Here is a 20,063-nt window from a genome sequence, read left to right as displayed (position 1 = left end):
TGCCGGCAATACAGTGGAGCAAAGAATAAAAATCATTACTCACCTCCCCTGGCGTTCTGCGGCGCTGCTGCAGGATGTCGCTCCCTCCTGGTCCCCGGCAGAGCATTGCTTTCTGGATGCAGGGCTTGAAATCCCCGCCTCCAGAAAACACACGTGCCTTCAGCCAATCACAGCCAATGACAATGATGTCATTGAATGGCTGTGATTGGCTGACGGCGTGTGTTAGCTAATCACAGTAGCTTTCTGGAGGCGGGGATTTCAATTTCTGGATGAATTGCAGGGAAGGGCTTATATATTTAACCCCTTCCCGACAATTCATCCCCGCGCACGCCGGCAGCCCATTGCTTTCAGTGGAACCTGCTGTATTGCCGGCTCCATTGAATTCAATGGGCAAACATCGTTCTTCTCTGCCACAGCTGTTACAGCTGTGGCAGAGAAGAATGATTTGTCTTCTATATGTTCTCAATGGGGTCGGCGCTGCTGCCGCCGGCCCCATTGAGCGCATATAGAGAAGAGAACAGGAATCGCAGATCGCAGATAGGTGCGATCTGCGATTTCTATGGCCTAAGAAGGACCGCTGGGGTTCTTGAAGCCTAAAATACTCCTAACACTCTCCCTATAGCAGCTCCACCAAGATACCACTTTCCCTGATCTCTGTCAGAACGCATCTGTGGTGAGCCGCGGGCGGGCAGATTTTAATACTCGGGTGACACCTGATCTCGCCAGCCACTCACTGCAGGGGGTAGTATAGGGCTTGAACGTCGCAGGGGGAAGTTGTAATGCCTTCCCTGTCTTTCTATTGGCCAGAAAAGCGCGCTAACGTCTCAGAGATGAAAGTGAAAGTAACTCAAACATCGCGTGGTGCTCGCCTCTAGTAACAAGCATCTCGAACACCCTAATACTCGAACGAGTATCAAGCTCGGACGAGTACACTCGCTCATCTCTACTCTATATCCATTGGTGTTGAGGGTGGACTTCACTATAACCAATAGCCCTAGTCCTTCCCAGCAGAAACCCTCCACCATAACAGAACCTCCTCCAAACTTCGCTGTTGGGATGATGCAGTCATGTAGAAACAGCTCTTCAGGCAACCACCACACCCAACTGTGGCCATCCGATCGGAAGAGGGTGTACTGTGCTTCAGCTGACCACAATACTTGCTTGCACTCACAGTCTGTCACTGCAAGCCCCATCGCAGGTGCCACTATGCTTTCACTGCTGTGATGCTGTGTGCAGCCACTCATCCGTGGTAACCCTTCACATGCCATTCCCTACAGAAGGTTCTGGTGCTAATGGATATTCCAACGGCCTGTGACCCCCCCACTAGATCCCTTTGTAAGCTCTACACCTGGAGACATCCCCACACCAGACCCCATTGTCAGCTCTACACCTGGTGACATCCCCCAGCCAGACCCATTGTCAGCTCTACACCTGGTGACATCCTACCACCAGACCCCTTTGTCAGCTCTACACCAGGTGACATCCCACCACCAGACCCCGTTGTCAGCTCTACACTTGGTGACATCCCCACACAAGACCCCGTTGTCAGCTCTACACCTGGTGACATCCCCCCGCCAGACCCTGTTGTCAGCTCTACACCTGGTAACATCCCCCACCAGACCCCATTGTCAGCTCTACACCTGGTGGCATCCCACCACCAGACCCTGTTGTAAGCTCTACACTTGGTGACATCCCACCACCAGACCCCATTGTCAGCTCTACACCTGGTGACATCCCCAAACCAGACCCTGTTGTCAGTTCTACACCTGGTGACATCCCCTTGCCAGACCCTGTTGTCAGCTCTACACCTGATAACATCCCACCACCAGATCCCTTTGTCAGCTCTACACCTGGTTACATTCCCACGCCAGACCCTGTTGTCAGCTCTACACCTGGTGACATCCCCCCACCAGACCCTGTTGTCAGCTCTACACCTGGTGACATCCCCCCGCCAGACCCTGTTGTCAGCTCTACACTTGGTAACATCCCCCCACCAGATCCATTTCTCAGCTCTACACCTGGTGACATCCCCCCACCAGACCCCATTGTTAGCTCTTAACCTGGTGACCTTCCCCACACCAGACCCTGTTCTCAGCTTTACACCTGGTGACATCCCACCACCAGACCCCATTGTCGGCGCTACACCTGGTGACATCCCCCCGCTAGACCCTGACGTCAGCTCTACACCTGGTAACATCTTCCCACCAGATCCCTTTGTCAGCTCTACGCCTGGTGACATCCCCCCGCCAGAATGTGTTGTCAGCTCTACACCTGGTAACATCCCCCACCAGATCCCTTTGTCAGCTCTACACCTGGTGACATCCCCCCGCCAGACCCTGTTGTCAGCTCTACACCTAGTAACATCCCCCCAACAGATCCCATTGTCAGCTCTATACCTGGTGGCATCCCACCATGAAACCCGATTGTCAGCTGTACACCTAGTAACATCCCCCCAACAGATCCCATTGTTAGCTCTACACCTGGTGACCTTCCCCACACCAGACCCTGTTCTCAGCTTTACACCTGGTGACATCCCACCACCAGACCCCATTGTCAGCGCTACACCTGGTGACATCCCCCCGCTAGACCCTGACGTCAGCTCTACACCTGGTAACATCTTCCCACCAGATCCCTTTGTCAGCTCTACGCCTGGTGACATTCCACCACCAGACCCCGTTGTCAACTCTACACCTGTTAACATTCTCCCACCAGACCGCGTTGTTAGCTCTTCACCCAGTGACATCCCACCACCAGACCCCATTGTCAGCTCTACACCTGGTGACATCCCACCACCAGACCCTGTTGTCAGCTCTACACTGGTGACATCCCCACACCAGACCCTGTTGTCAGCTCTACACCTGGTGACATCCCCCCACCAGATCCCATTGTCAGCTCTACACCTGGTGACATCCCCCCACCAGATCCCATTGTCAGCTCTACACCTGGTGGCATCCCACCACGAAACCCTGTTGTCAGCTCTACACCTGGTAACATCCCCCCACCAGATCCATTTGTCAGCTCTACACCTGGTGACATTCCCCCGCTAGACCCTGTTGTCAGCTCTACACCTAGTACCATCCCCCCACCAGATCCCATTGTCAGCTCTACACCGGGTGGCATCCCACCACCAAACCCCATTGTCAGCTCTACACCTGGTGACATCTCACCACCAAACCCCATTGTCAGCTCTACACCTGGTAACATGCTCCCACCAGACCCCATTATTAGCTCTACACCTAGTGACATCCCACCACCAGAGCCCGTTGTCAGCTCTACACCTGGTAACATCCCACCACCAGACCCTGTTGTAAGCTCTACACCTGGTGGCATCCCACCACCAGACCCCGTTGTCAGCTCTACACCTGGTGATATTCCCCCGCCAGACCCTGTTGTCAGCTGTACACCTGGTAACATCCCCCCACCAGACCCCGTTGTTAGCTTTACACCTGGTGACATTCCCCTGCCAGATCCCGTTGTCAGCTCTACACCTAGTGACATCCCACTGCCAAACCCCATTGTCAGTTCTACACGTGGTGACTTCCCACCACCAGACCCCGTTGTCAGCTCTACACCTGTTAACATCCCCCCCACCAGACCTCGTTGTTAGCTCTACACCTGGTGATATTCCCCTGCCAGATCCCGTTGTCAGCTCTACACCTAGTGCATCCCACTGCCAAACCCTGTTGTTAGCGCTACACCTGGTGGCATCCCACCACCAGACCCCGTTGTCAGCTCTACACCTGGTGACATCCCACCACCAGACCCTGTTGTAAGCTCTACACCTGGTGACATCCCACCACCAGATCCCTTTGTCAGCTCTACAGCTGGTGACATCACCTCACCAGACCCCGTTGTGAGCTCTTCACCTGGTGACATCCCCCTGCCAGACCCTGTTGTCAGCTCTACACCTGGTAACATCCCCCCACCAGATTCCTTTGTCAGCTCTACACCTGGTGACATCCCCCTGCCAGACCCTGTTGTCAGCTCTACACCTAGTAACATCCCCCCACCAGATCCTATTGTCAGCTCTACACCTGGTGGCATCCCACCACCAAACCCCATTGTCAGCTCTATACCTGGTGACATCCCACCACCAAACGCCGTTGTTAGCTCTACACCTGATGACATCCCACCACCAGACCCTGTTGTCAGCTCTACACCTGGTGATATTCCCCTGCCAGACCCCGTTGTCAGCTCTACACCTGTTGACATCCTTCCACCAGACCCCGTTGTCAGCTCTACACCTGGTAACATCCCCCCACCAGACCCCGTTGTCAGCTCTACACCTGGTGACATCCCACTACCAGACCCCATTGTCAGCTCTACACCTGGTGACATCCCACTACCAGACCCCGTTGTCAGCTCTACACCTGGTGACATCCCCCCGCCAGAGCCCGTTGTCAGCTCTACACCTGGTGACATCCCACCACCAGACCTCATATCTATCTTCTATCTATCTATCTTCTATCTATCTATCTCCTATCTATCTATCTATCTATCTATCTCCTATCTATCTATCTATCTATCTATCTATCTATCTATCTATCTATCTATCTATCTATCTCCTATCTATCTATCTATCTATCTATCTATCTATCTCCTATCTATCTATCTATCTATCTATCTATCTATCTATCTATCTATCTATCTATCTCATATCTATCTATCTCCTCTCTATCTCCTATCTATCTATCTATCTATCTATCTATCTATCTATCTATCTATCTATCTATCTATCTATCTATCTATCTATCTCCTATCTATCTATCTATCTATCTATCTATCTCCTATCTATCTATCTATCTATCTATCTATCTATCTATCTATCTATCTATCTATCATCTTTCTCTGCTAGTAAACCTTACCAGCCCAAGTTACATTTCTCTTCCCAGTATAAGTGGTAACGGGGACCGTCTTGTTGGGGTCGGTGGTGGGATGCATCATTAGTCCTCCCCTCATACAACTCCCACCTGCAGCTTCCTTGTCACTTTCGACTCGCAGCTCTTATTAAATCCAGCAAACTTTCTTTTCCGCTAGACAGGTAGACAATTCTTCTGCGGACAGGTTGTGTGATCCGATGAGGAAAAACTCTTCAGACTGCAGGTTTAGAGACACTCAGGATGCTTATCAGCTGACAAGGCTCCATCCTGGAACATCCAAAAAAATCAATGCGTCCGGGAGACAGGGAGCTGTCAGTGCGAGGACATACCCGAACTGCCAATACTCATAAACCGCGGAGCAAACATTGGTGTGAAGGCTTTCACCGCGCCGCCTGACATGACTGAGATGGACTTGTTTTCAAAATAGGCAGCTAAAGTTGGAGGAGGATTTAACCCTCCATGCTGTCACCTGTCCGGGAGACACTTACCTGTGGCTGTCACTGATGATATCTAACGGATGCCCTCTATGTCTTTGAGGTGTGTGTCCTCCACCCCTGGTGCAGGGGGCGCCACAGAGAGCCTGGCACCAAGCCATGTGACCACCACACATCTACGTATTGATTAGATAGCAGTTTGGTTCAGATGTTGTGATTGTTATTATCTGGTCACTATATGTTGCTTTTATTTCAAGCTCTGCATGTTGGTATTATTTAGTTTGGTATATGTTGGTATTATTTGATCACTGTTTGGCCCGGCTCACACTGGTGGATCAGATCCCGCATGCCGGTGGCCCACAGCAGATTCCGGCTGTGAGTCTGGCCTGCAACCCTATGTATTTGACTGAGGCGGCTCCCCATCGGTCGTACTCAGTACCGTTTTGTGTTTCTGAATGTTTGTATTTCCCGCGCCGTCGCTTAGTGATGACGCGGGTGTCCACAGCCAATACACAATGTAACTGCACATGGGCTGCGGGTCGGACGGCCTCCATTCACTTCAATAGAAGCTGTCTGCGCGAAATCCGTGGCAAATAGAGCATACTGAGAGGTTTCCTCTGCTTGCAGAATACATCATTTGTATCCACAGTGTGAAATAAAAGTGTTACTACTTGCTTTTCGATGCCCGCCTTTTTCCACGGATCCTCCGCACAGACGCCAATCGCAGATTCCGCAATTGGAATCCGCCATGTGAGCCCGGCCTATGTTGGTATGATTTTGAGCACCGTGGAGGATATTTGGCGCTGCTTGCTGCTCTTAAAGCGGTTATCCGGCGATTTAAATTTAATGGAACGCATAGAGCCGGACCCCCCACTTCCGGTTGCATTCCAACAAGAGGTCATTTGGTATGGCAGCCTCCATTTTTGGTGACATTAGGGGAGAGCGATGGGCTGTGGGCTCATTAGAATAAATAGGCACGGCCCTCTTTCCATCACGGCATCGGCAGTATTAGGCTAGACTTACGCGGCAGTATATGTTTGGCGTTCATTCTATCGTCGGACTGGTTATAAACCAGCTGCACTGAAAAGCATAAACTCCTGTCCATTTTCCCTGGATAAGAGACATCCCACTAAGAAACGACTACCATGTAACACGTTTCATCTGCATGGGATGCTACGGCCAATGGACAATACTTTTGTTATACAGTTGCATAAAGTATGTCAACACTTCTTGCTTTCCAGGTGATTGCACCTGCATGCTGTGTGGATAGCGCCTGCATGCTGTGTGGATGGTGCCTACATGCTGTGTGGATAGTGCCTGCAGGCTGTGTGGATAGTGCCTGCATGATGTGTGGATAGCGCCTGCATGCTATATGGATAGTGCCTACATGCTGTGTGGATAGCGCCTGCATGCTGTGTGGATAGCACCTGCATGCTGTGTGGATAGCGCCTACATGATGTGTGGATAGCGCCTGCATGCTATATGGATAGCGCCTGCATGCTGTGTGGATAGAGACTACATGCTGTGTGGATAGCGCCTACATGCTGTGTGGATAGCTCCTACATGCTGTGTGGATAGCGCCTGCATGCTGTGTGGCTAGCGCCTGCATGCTGCATGGATAGCGCCTCATGCTGTGTGGATAGAGACTACATGCTGTGTGGATAGCCCCTGCATGCTATATGGATAGCGCCTGCATGCTGTGTGGATAGCGCCTGCATGCTGCGTGGATAGCGCCTACATGCTGTGTGGATAGCGCCTGCATGCTGTGTGGATAACGCCTGCATGCTGCGTGGATAGCGCCTGCATGCTGTGTGGATAGCGCCTGCATGCTGTATGGATAGCGCCTGCATGCTGTGTGGATAGCGCCTGCATGCTATATGGATAGCGCCTGCATGCTGTGTAAATAGCGCCTGCATGCTGTGTAAATAGCGCCTGCATGCTGTATGGATAGCGCCTGCATGCTGTGTGGATAACGCCTACATGCTGTGTGGATAGCGCCTGCATGCTGCGTGGATAGCGGCTGCATGCTGCGTGGATAGCACCTGCATGCTATGTGGATAGCGCCTGCATGCTGTATGGATAGCGCCTGCATGCTGTGTGGATAGCGCCTGCATGCTATATGGATAGCGCCTGCATGCTGTGTAAATAGCGCCTGCATGCTGTGTAAATAGCGCCTGCATGCTGTGTGGATAACGCCTGCATGCTGTGTAAATAGCGCCTGCATACTGTATGGATAGCGCCTGCATGCTGTGTGGATAACGCCTGCATGCTGTGTAAATAGTGCCTGCATACTGTATGGATAGCGCCTGCATGCTGTATGGATAGCGCCTGCATGCTGTGTGGATATCGCCTGCATGCTGTATGGATAGCGCCTGCATGCTGTGTGGATAGCCCCTGCATGCTGTGTGGATAGTGCCTGCATGCTGTATGGATAGCGCCTGCATGCTGTGTGGATAGCGCCTACATGCTATATGGATAGCGCCTACATGATTTATGGATAGCCCCTGCATGCCTACATGTTACATTGTTATTTGTGCAACATTTTGTCATTAATATCTATACAATTTTGTGTTTCAGTTTTGTCCAATTTTTCAAGTCTCTGCTTGCTGTCAGTGAATTTAGACATTCTTGCATAGATTCCACACATTTCACATTCGCCCTGTTTCAGTCGGACATAATAATTCGCCCAGCAGATGTTAGTGAAATAGTGATGTCTTGTTTCAGTCCTAAAACTCGGCCATCCGACGGACTTCACTGATTGCTCCCGCATCGTGCCCAACTATGCGGCATCCAGGGGCCTAATAGCTTACCTCCAGGTAATGGAGTGTTAGTTCTGTTCACATGCAGCAGATGTGTTGCAGAACTCTCTGACCGTCCCGTTCAAATAAATGGGGCTTGGAAGAATCTACAGACAGACGGCAGAAATAGCCACATCCAGATGCTGGGAGCCGAGGCTCAATAGCGGGAATGTCTGCGACAAATCTACGGTGTGGCCCTTCCTGGAGCCGCGTGCATCTGCCGGGCTCTGTGCTTATACTGCTTGTAGTCTTCTTTTCAGGACATTATCTGGTTAACCCTCTTCCTGCCATAGGGGGCAGCAATGCATTACAACACACAGCAGAGTGACCAGGAAAGAAGGCAAGATGCATCTCAGATAGAAGGATTCAGCTGTGTGTATAATGAAATTGTTACATTGTATAAATCTCATCATACATTACTGTAAACCACATGTAGGACTCCAACTACCCATCTATCCATCTATCTCATATCTATCTATCTATATCATATCATATCATATCTATCTATCTATCTATCTATCTCATATTTATCTATCTCATATCTATCTATCTATCTATCTATCTATCTATCTATCTATCTATCTATCTATCTATCTATCTCCTATCTCTCTATCTCCTATCTATCTATTTCATATCTATCTATCTATCCATCTATCTCATATCTATCTATCTATCTCATATCTATCTATCTCATATTATTATCTCATATCTATCTATCTATCTATCTATCTATCTATCTATCTATCTATCTATCTATCTATCTATCTATCTATCTATCTATCTATCCCATATCTATCTTTCTCATATCTATCATCTATCTATCTATCCATCTATCTCCTATCTATCTATCTATCTATCTATCTATCTATCTATCTATCTATCTATCTACCTATCTATACCATATCTATCTATCTGATATCTATCTATCTATCTATCTCATATCTATCTCATATTTATCTATCTCATATCTATCTATCTATCTCATATCTATCTATGAACTGTCTATCTACCTGTCTATGTCATATCTATCTATTTATCTCATATCTATCTATCTCATATTTATCTATCTCATATCTATTTATCTATCTCATATATATCTATCTATCTATCTCTCTCATATCTTTCTATCTACCTATCTATCTCATATCTATCTATCTATCTATCCATCTATCTCATATCTATCTATCTATCTATCTATCTATCTATCTATCTCCTATCTATCTATCTCATATCTATATATCTCCTATCTATCTATCTATCTCATATCTATCATCTATCTATCTCATATCTATCTATCCATCTATCTATCTTCTATCTATCTATCTCATATCTATCTACCTATCTCATATCTATCTATCTCATATCTATCTATCTATCTATCTATCTATCTATCTATCTCATATCTATCTATCTATCTATCAATCATCTATCTATCTATCTATCTATCTATCTATCTATTATCTCATATCTAGCTATCTAGCTATCATCTATCTCATATCTATCTCCTATCTATCTTCTATCTATCTATCTATCTATCTATCTATCTCATATCTATCTATCTCATATCTATCTATCTATCTATCTCATATCTATCTATCTATTTATCTCATATCTATCTATCTATTTATCTCATATCTATCTATCTATCTATCTCCTATCTATCTATCTATCTATCTATCTATCTATCTATCTATCTATCTATCTCATGTCTGTTTGTCTGTATGTGCATAGAGACCTAATTCCTCTCAAGTCATGTACTCAAAATAGTGGGAATAATGATCAGAGCTTTGTTTCTGAATACAACTACAGATGGGGCTCATGTCCTGCACTTGGCATATACTGTTCTGGAGCGGGACTAAGCTTCTTATCAGTTTCTGATCTAGATTAAAGAGGTTACCTAGCTGAATGTAGCAGGCGGGCAGTTAAGGTAAACCTGCTGGTGTAGATAGAGAGATATGAGATGGATAGATAGGAGATAGATAGATAAATAGATAGATAGGAGATAGATAGATAAATAGATAGATAGGAGATAGATAGATGATAGATAGATAGATAGATAGATAGATAGATAGCTATGCGATAGAAAGATAGATATGAGATAGATAGATATGAGATAGATAGATAGATAGATAGATGATAGATAGATAGATAGATAGATAGATAGATATGAGATAGATAGATAGATATGAGATAGATAGATATAATAGATAGATATGAAATAGATAGATAGATACGGTAGATAGATAGATAGATAGATATGAGATCGATAGATAGATAGATATGAGATAGATAGATAGAAATAATAGATAGATAGGAAATAGATAGATAGATACGGTAGATAGATAGATAGATAGATATGAGATAGATAGACAGATAGATAGATATTATATAGATAGGAGATAGATAGATAGATAGATAGATATGAGATAGATAGATAGATATGAGATAGATAGATAGATATGAGATAGATAGATCGACAGATATGAGATATAGATAGATAGATAGGAGATAGATATCAGATAGATAGATAGGAGCTAGATAGATATGAGATATATATGAGATAGATAGATATGAGATAGATAGATATTAGATAGATATGAGATAGATGATAGATATGAGATAGATAGATAGATAGGAGATAGATATGAGATAGATAGATAGATATGAGATAGATAGATGATAGATAGATAGATATGAGATAGATAGATAGATAGATAGATATAAGATAGATAGATAGATATGAGATAGATAGATATGAGATAAATAGATAGATAGATGGATATGAGATAGATAGATAGATATGAGATAGATAGATAGATACGGTAGATAGATAGATAGATATGAGATAAATAGATAGATAGATAGATAGATAGATAGATAGATAGATAGATATGAGATAGATAGATATGAGATAAATAGATAAATACGGTAGATAGATAGATATTAGATAGATAGGAGATAGATAGATAGATAGATATGAGATAGATAGACAGATAGATAGATATTAGATAGATAGGAGATAGATAGATAGATAGATATGAGATAGATAGATATGAGATAAATAGATAGATAGATAGATATGAGATAGATAGATATGAGATATAGATAGATAGATAGGAGATAGATAGATAGATATGGGTTAGATAGATAGATAGATAGACAGATAGATAGATAGATAGATAGATAGATAGATAGATAGATAGATATGAGATAGATAGATATAGATAGATAGATAGGAGATAGATAGGATATAGATAGATAGATAGATAGATATGAGATAGATAGATAGATAGATAGATAGATAGGAGATAGATAGGAGATAGATAGATAGATAGATAGATAGATATAGATAGATAGATAGGAGATAGATAGGATATAGATAGATAGATAGATATGAGATATACATGAGATAGATAGATATGAGATAGATAGATAGATAGATAGATATTGGATAGATAGATATGAGATATACATGAGATAGACAATCTGTTTTGTACTTTCTGCTTTTGCTCCCTTACTCTACCGCTGCCCAATGTTTAATACACATTATAATAACCGCCCGGATCCCTACACAACAATCCTGATGATATGCAAGGGTTAATATGAAAATAATAAGAGGTTTTTTTTTTCAAGGGGATGCAAAGTGTCCGTTATTAGTGAATCATTTAATCTCCTTGGTGTTATCATTTGTCAGCGGTGCGGCTCAGGATATATCAGATGACGCTTTCCATGTATCTCGCTAATAATTTCTTCTGCTGGAAGCAAGCGTTTTCCGCTCCGGGGAATCAATCATCAGCGTCATTAGCACCCGGCTACTCTGTCTGCTGCCTGAGGTTCCCCAAATACAGATCAGCCCTGAAGAAAACCTGAAATTTGTCGGTTTTGCCATCATGTAAATATTCTTTCAAGAAAAATACTGTAAAATTCCATTTTTGGTGTCAGGAAATCTTTTTTTAATTTAAAATGATCAAAATGAGTCAAATAAAGTGGATTTCCTTAGAAAACGTGATAATTGCCCTCTCTGAGTGAATCAAATGCATAGAGCAATGGCCAAAATTCAGTAGTTTTGCCCCATTTACTAACAGATATTGGCATTTTTCTTTTGGTCGTGGTTGGCCATTATTTAAAGAGACAACAGGAAGTGCCACCGTAATGGTTGTCCCTCTGGATGAAGAATGGCGGCTGACCGACAGTCGTGTTGTCAGGATATTCCATCCACAACAAGGTCACTCTTTTGCTTTTACTTCCTGAAAAGCTAGTTATAAAATTTGAAGCAATATGGCTGCACTTCCTGTTGACACTTTGAAGGAAATGGGCACCAAAACTGAACAGAGGAATGCCCATGACTCTGTAAGTAAAGGAAGTAGAATTAACAAACTGGCGCTCAGGTCCCAACTGACTTCTGTATGGCCAACTTTATACTTTTTGGTTAAAATTCACATTATATAATGTTGGAGTGTAATATAGTAGTTGTGAGAGACTCCCGGAAAGGTAGGAGAATCTCCTGAGCATTGCTCCCTCTTTACATTATTCTTACCTCTTGCCCTTCCTGTAGTCCTCATCACCCCCGCAGACACTGATCCATACACTAGGACTAGGGCCTATATTGTTTGTTGGGGCACCTGGGAATGAGGAAGAGGTGAGTATCTTCATGTCTTCTCTGAGGTCTGTTTATTGTATAGGAGCTGGGGTTCATTTAATTATTGGGTCTGGTGACTATATTCAGGGGTTTGGTCAGTGGAGGGGGGTCTGTTTACATTAGAGGATCTGGTCTGAGGGGGTCTGCATTTATTTAGAGGGTCTGGTCTGGACCATATATATTTAGGAAGTATAGGGTTTCTATTATTTTAGAAGGTGCGGTCTGGGAAGTCTGCACTTACTTTGCTCTGGGGTCTGTATTCATGTAGGAGCCCTGCTCTGGAGTCTGTATTACTCTGAGGGCAGAGAGTCTGGAATGAGGTCTTTATTGCTTTAGTGGGTCTAGTTTGGGTTCAGTATTAGTACAGAGGAGTCGATTTGTGTAGGCGGTCTGGTCTGAGGTCTGTAGTACTTTACGTGGCCTGGCTTTGGTTGTGTATTAGTTTACACGGTTTGGTCGGGTGGTCTATATTTAATTAGGAGTTTTGGTCTGTTTTTATATATTTAGGAAGTCTGGGGTGTGAATTACGTTAGGGGTACTGGTCTTGGAGGACTACACTTATTTAGGAGGTCTGATCTAGATTCTGCATTCCATTACTTTGGGGCAGGGAGTCTGGTGTGGTCTCTTTATTACTTTAGGGGGTCTAGTTTGAGTTCTGTATTAATATAGAGGGTCTTGTTGGGAGCCTAATTGTGTAGGCTGTCTGGTCAGAGGTCTGGTGGAGGGACTATAATTAGGAGGTTTGGTTTGGGGGCTGTATTTAATTAGGGGTCTGGTCAAGGGTCTATATTTGATTAGAAGGTCTGGTCGAGGGTCTAGGAGGGTCTATGTATGATTGGAGGGTCTTGTTGATGGTCTATATTTAATTAGAAGGACTGGTCGAGGGTCTATGCATTATTAGAGGGTCTGGTTGAGAGTCTATATTCGATTGTGGGGTCTGGTTTGGAGTCTGTATTAGTTTAAGTGGTCTGTTCTGGATTTGCTATGTTTCAGGGAGGGGTTGGTTCTTAGGCCTTTATTTGTTTAAGGGGGATTTATTAAGACCAACCTTTCAAACATTATGCCTAATATATGAAGAGGCGCAATTTAGCTTCACAGAGAAACCAGCTAGCAGCTCGCGTAGATTTCTGGTTTAATGTACACCTGGTTCTGCCATAAATAATACATTTTTGTGTAAGATGAAAAAAATTGCACATTTTTTGTGTAAGCGGGTCTTGTGCCAAATTTAGCAATTATTTTACGCCAAAAAGGTGGATAGATCGCCTGCAGGAAGTTTATTCTGGAGCCTGTATTCATTTTGGGGTGTAATGAAGGGGTCGTATACGCAATTTGTGATTCAAATACCGTAGGTGGAGGGGGTGTCTTATATAAGTGGGTATAAGGTAAAACATTTTGGGCGGGGCTTCGTGGGCCGCCATGTTCAGAATGTCTCTATTCTCAAAAGTTAGAAAGTTCGTGTATATCTGGCGAGTCTCGTTTAACCCTTTGTCTGCAACATATCAATCAATCCAGAGATCCCTGCGTAGCCTGGGTTTTTCACTATTTTTCTGCAGTTGTTCTTTAACCCTTTCCCTTCTATAAATTCTGACTGGCATCCAATATTGAGCAGCATTACTGGACGGCTCTGGTCTCATGAGCGCGGTACAAGGAATGATATAGCCCGTCGCTGACAGTTCCATTTACTTAACAGAGAATGACAGATTTGCAGCCTGAAACAAAACTCGCTGGTGTTTCTAGGTGGCAGTAAAGCATCCTAGGAGAAATGCAGGCAGAATGTAATGTGATTTGTAAGGGACACTCACCGTGGATGCCGGCGCTGGAGATCCTTTAATGCTGCATGAAAATCTTCATAATTCTACCCTGGTAATTTACGATCAGTTGTTTCTGTAGCTCTGCTCTGTATTCAATGCTGGACGGATGTAGCAGAGTGGAATCAGTCATTTCATCGGCAACTGCATCATCTGTGCGTTATGGTAACTATTGACTCAATGACTAATATTTATTACATATCCACCAGAAATGTCATAAATGCCTTATAAATTGGGTCTTTAGCGCCCCTATTAGGAGCAGTCCTGGCTTTATGTTAGATGGTACCAGAGGTGTAGCTTGAAGCTCCTGGACCCCAACGCAAAACCTGTAACAGGGCCCCCAACTAAAATGCTTTATTCATAGTACTGGGCTCCCTAAATGGAGAAGAGAGGCCTTATGGGCCCCCTAAGGCTCCTGGACCCGGGTGACACCGCAACCCCTATAGTTACACCCCTGGATGGCAGCCTTGGTGGAATTTTTTTGTGCCCCTTCAACAGAAAAAGTAATAATTTGCACTGATAGGCAGTATACATGAAACAGAAAGCAGCAGGATAACAGGGCATCCACACAAAAACAGCTTAAAGCATAATACAGCACCAGAGCCAAGCTCAGTACATAAATACAGCACCAGAATCCATCTCATAACATTTATGTAGCGCCAGAACTAATCTAAGTACATAAATGCAGCAGCACCAGAAGCAAGTTAATAACGTAAATACAGCACAAGAACCAAACTCAGTATATACAGTACCAGAATCAACTTCAGTGCATAAATAAAGCACCAGAACCAAACTAATAAATACAGAACCAGAACCAAGGTTATTACATACATAGAGCATCAGAACCAAATAGATAAAAGAAATGTCAGAACCAACCTCAATACATAAATACAGCACCAAACTAAGCTCAATGCTTAACTACAGTCCCAAAGCCAAGTTCATAACATAAATACAGCACCAAACTAAGCTCATGACATAAATATAGCACCAGACCTAATCTCAGTACATAAGTACACTACCAGAACCAATCTTCGAACATAAATGCAGCACCTAGTTTATAATATAAATACAGCACCAGAGCTAAGCTCATAACATAAATGCAGTACCAAAGTCAAGCTCAGTACATGAATGCAACACCAGGACCAAGTGCATAAGATAAATACAGCACTAGAACCCAGCTCATAGCATAAAAGATACCAGAACAAATAAGGTACATAAATACAGCACCAGAACCAAGCTCAATGCTTAACTACAGTACCAAAGCCAAGTTCATAACATAAATGCAGCACCAGAACCGAGCTTAGTACATAAATACAGCACCAAAACTATGCCCATAAGATCAATACAGCACCAGAACCAAGCCCATAACTTAAATACAGCACTAGAACCAAGCTCAGTACATAAATACAGCACCAGAACTAATGTCAGTACTTAAGTACAGCATTAGCAATGCAAACTGCAGCTCTCTGGACCTCTTTCTCCGGGATCAATGGCTGAGGTGGATACCAGGTGGTGCTCAGCAAGCAGAGGCATAGATACAAGTGGCACTCACCCCAAATCTAGAGATTCAGAGATATTCCATATTCAAGAACATGTAAACAGGAGGGAACACAGGGTAACAGAAGGACGGCTGCTTTGTGTCGACTGACGCTTGAGAAAGGTAACCCATTGGGGGAACAAACCTCACATGACCCATCCGATCCTTTCCTCCCCCTTGCACATCCACCAGGACATAGCTTGCTCTTGCACAATATACTCTCAGGAACCAACTTAAGCAACCTTTCTTATGATCAATGTGGTGGCAACTTTCTTGACCCTTTCTTTTAGGAGGATTGGGATGAGGGCAAATACTGTTGGGGCGTTCATTCACGGGGCGTTCATTCACGGGGGGCACTTAGCTAGACAAGAGTCTCCTCAACCAGAAATATTTCCAGAAACCCAGTCTACAAGCGGGTTATGAACTTCCTGGGCATTCCTAGGATACCAGCAGTAGGCAGACCCTTGTACAAGATATAGCGTCTTCATGACACCACCCAACTCTTAATTGTACCTCCGGAACTATTAACTTGAGGTGTAACGGAGACGAATCAATAGTGCGAATAGAATTCCGATTAGTGCGCTTTCCATGTTTTCACCCAAATTTAAGGGCGAACTGAAAATCTATCAGATTAATGACCGACCCACTATCCAAACATTCATCAGTAGACATGCAGCCACTATCTGTAGTTAACTCCACTGAACATGGCACTTTAGAAGTAGCCAACCAAGTGTGGTCCAAACCGGTTCACCGACTGCTTGAATTTAGGGCTGCAAACTAAGTGGCTATTTTGACCGCAATGGAAGCACAAAGCTTCTTCAAATCATTTCTCCGCATGGTTTTCATTGGTAGAAACCACGCATAATTGAATGGGCTCCTCCCAAACGCCTTCAGGTATGGTTGCCACCTGGCCGGTAATTCACCAACCTGTCCGGTATTTTGCCCGCCAGGCTGGTGCCGGTATTTTTTTTCTACTGGCCATATTACAGGCTGGTATTTTTGAATACCAGCCCCAACCGCCCGTCTGACACCGAGGCTGGTATTCTCAGTGATTCCCAACTGGGGTGCCGCAGCTCCCAACTGGTAATCACGCTGGGGAAGGGGGTCTAATATTCACCTACCGCTGGCATTCCGGTGCGCTTGTGGGTCCCCATCGCTCCTGCAGGCTGCCGCAATGTCCTCCATGCCAACAGAGCATTTCTTTCTGGAAGTGGGGATTGAATTCCCCGCCTCCAGCAAAGATAATGCTCTGATTGGCTAGCCAGCACTGGCGTCAGCCAATTAGAAGCCGGTGCTGGCTTAACCATTTACAGCCATTCAATGACGTTATTAAATGGCTGTGATTGGTTAACCGAGCGCCGGCTTTCATTGGCTGACCACGTTGCTGGCTAGCCAATCAGAGCATCATCTTTGCTGGAGGTGTAAAATTCAAGCCCTGTGACATCACCTACCTTGTGCTAATAGTTTGGCACCGCTCCATGTCTGAACTAACATGACCGACCACCATGTCATACGGCATGCAGCCTTGAAGCTTGATTTGAGGAACAGAATATCTGCAAACTTCATTGGCCGGCCCAAAGTCCGGATCTCAATCCCCTCAAAAATTTTTGGGTCAAACGAGAACTCCATATCTGTGCATGCCCAACATGCCCATCATTCTTACATCACTCTCTGAAGCTTTCCTTAAAGGGGTTGTCCCGTGATAGCAAGTGGGGTTAAGCACTTCTGTATGGCCATATTAATGCATGCGCAGAAGACCTCCGCAGCGTGAGCGTCCGAGCCGGACAGAAGAGGGGAGACAGCGCAAGCGCGTCTAATCCAGGAAGAAGACAGCTTTAGTCGGCGCCATGGAGAAGGGGACGCCAGCACCGGAGGGGGTAAGTGAATAACCTCTGTATGGCTCATATTTAATGCACAATGTATATTACAAAGTGCATTAATATGGCCATACAGAAGTGTATAACCCCACTTGCTGCCGCGAGACAACCCCTTTAAGGAATAGAGTCAAATCTTTTCACACATCTATGCGAATTTGGTGTAAAGCATGTCTAGGAGGGTTACTGCAGTCATTGGGGCCAAAGGTGGCCACCACGGAGGGGAAAATGGGATTGAAATCAAATTTCATCATCTTTTATGTGCGTCTCAATACTTCTGTGGACAAAGTGTATAGAGTGTACAGTCAAATAATGGTGGACGTTAATAAAAAAGTAGGACATTTGGTGGAGCACTCATAGGCATTAAGACACATCCTGAGATTTACAATATATAAAAATTGTTGGAATGTAAGGCTTCGCCTACAGCACATCTAATACAGTAGGTTCTGATCAGGGCCTAAAAGGGATCTTCTGGTACATTAATATTGAAGATCTATGTTCAGGATCAGTGGGGATCTACCACTTGGAACACCTACCAATCAGCTGGTAGAAGAGGCCGCAGCACTTAGCTGGCTTCTGTGGCCTCTTCACAGTACATTAGTCACAGTGACATACATTTCATAGTGGCGATGCCTGGTATAGCAGCTCATCCCATTCACTTGAACGGGACTAAGTTGCTCTCAGACAAACAAATTGCTTTGAGACGAGGCCGTGGCACTTACCTGAGTGCAGTGGCCTCTTCAGCTGATCGCAGGGATCCTGAGTGTCGGACTCTGTCGATCAACTACTGATGACCTGTGCTTAAGATAAGTCAATGTATCAGTCCTGGAAACCCCTCTAAACTTTCATTCATGCCTTTATGGACCTCACTTATCCAATCGTCGGATGTATCCATATTAGAGCACCAAGCTGACTTCATGTTTCATGTTTCTAATACAAAGTCTATCTGGCCCCCTTTGGTGCGATGGCACTGAGGTCACGTGAGAACCGACCTGCCGGTAGTTGTAGCGGGCGCTGGAGCCGCTGCCTACGCTGAATACAGTAACCTGGCGAGAAGCTTCTTCCCATTGAAGCTTTGTTGCTGTGTTTAATTTATTAGACTTCGGATTACAGAAATAGGACAAAGCATTTCCAATGCGTTTAATGCTCTGAGGATGCAGCGGGCGGCAGATATAATTTGAGTAAAAGCACTGTACCTTATAGACGGACTCCTAATGTATATCAATCTGCTTTTAGGCTTCTGCCTCTAATTCCTCGTGTGCCCAATTGTATTTTCTGTCTATTGCAGGAAGGATCCGGACGTGGAACCTGCGCCACTTTATTAAGAAGACTTACAAAAGCCGAGGAGATTATTAAGGAATGATACAGATTCTTTATGTTATAAATAAAACTAATAATCCAAAGGGCCATTCACTGCGGTGGCAGATAGGGACAGGGTTAACCCCTTCCCATCCCCGAGCATGAATGCACGCCCGGGGTGGGAAGCAGATCCTGCGAATGGGAATGCAGTTATGCCCTTTGGAAGGCACAGGCTCAGAAGCTGAGCCCGCACTATCTGTAGCGGGAGATGGCTGTGACTGACCCCTGCTGTTAACCCCTTACATGCTGCGATCAATGTTGATTGTGGCATGTAAGGGGTTCACGAAGCGAGGACATTAACTCTGCGATGTCAACGCACCTCCACCATGTAATCGTGGAGGACTGATAGGTTTCCAGGGCAACTAGAGAACAGACTTTGATGTCTGGGTCTGCCATAGACTGTGATTGCAATGATTAGTGATATATTGCGGTATTGAGGTACTGCAGTGTATTATCAGAGCGATCATAGCACCGCAGGTTCAAGTCCTCTACAGTGACATAAAATAAAAAAAGAGTTTAAAAACAGCTACAAAAATAGTTTAAAAAAAATCACTTTTTTTTACACTTTCTCCTCTTTGCTAAAATTATTTTTTAAAACAAACTTCTGGTATCATCGCGTCAATATTGACCCAGACAGTAAATGAAACACACTTTTTATATTGCACAGAAAACGCTATAAGGGCTCCGGCACGCGTGTTTTTCTTGCAAGTTTTTTTCGCACGATATTGCTGCGT

General features: G+C 44.7%; 1 long non-coding RNA gene across 1 annotated transcript in view; it reads left to right on the top strand.

Moving 5' to 3' along the window:
* The window catches only part of LOC136619692 (uncharacterized), a 29,847-nt gene extending 10,313 nt beyond the window's left edge, over window positions 1–19,534 (top strand). The window contains exon 3 of the long non-coding RNA XR_010790995.1: window positions 19,259–19,534. This is a non-coding gene — a long non-coding RNA (uncharacterized lncRNA). The remainder of the gene's footprint in view (window positions 1–19,258) is intronic.
* Window positions 19,535–20,063: the final 529 nt, after the last annotated feature.

The sequence above is a fragment of the Eleutherodactylus coqui genome, chromosome 3, assembly GCF_035609145.1.
Source record: "Eleutherodactylus coqui strain aEleCoq1 chromosome 3, aEleCoq1.hap1, whole genome shotgun sequence".
NCBI lineage: Eukaryota > Metazoa > Chordata > Amphibia > Anura > Eleutherodactylidae > Eleutherodactylus > Eleutherodactylus coqui.
The sequence above is the reverse complement of the archived record's forward strand: the minus strand, read 5'-3'. Positions and strand labels throughout refer to the sequence as shown.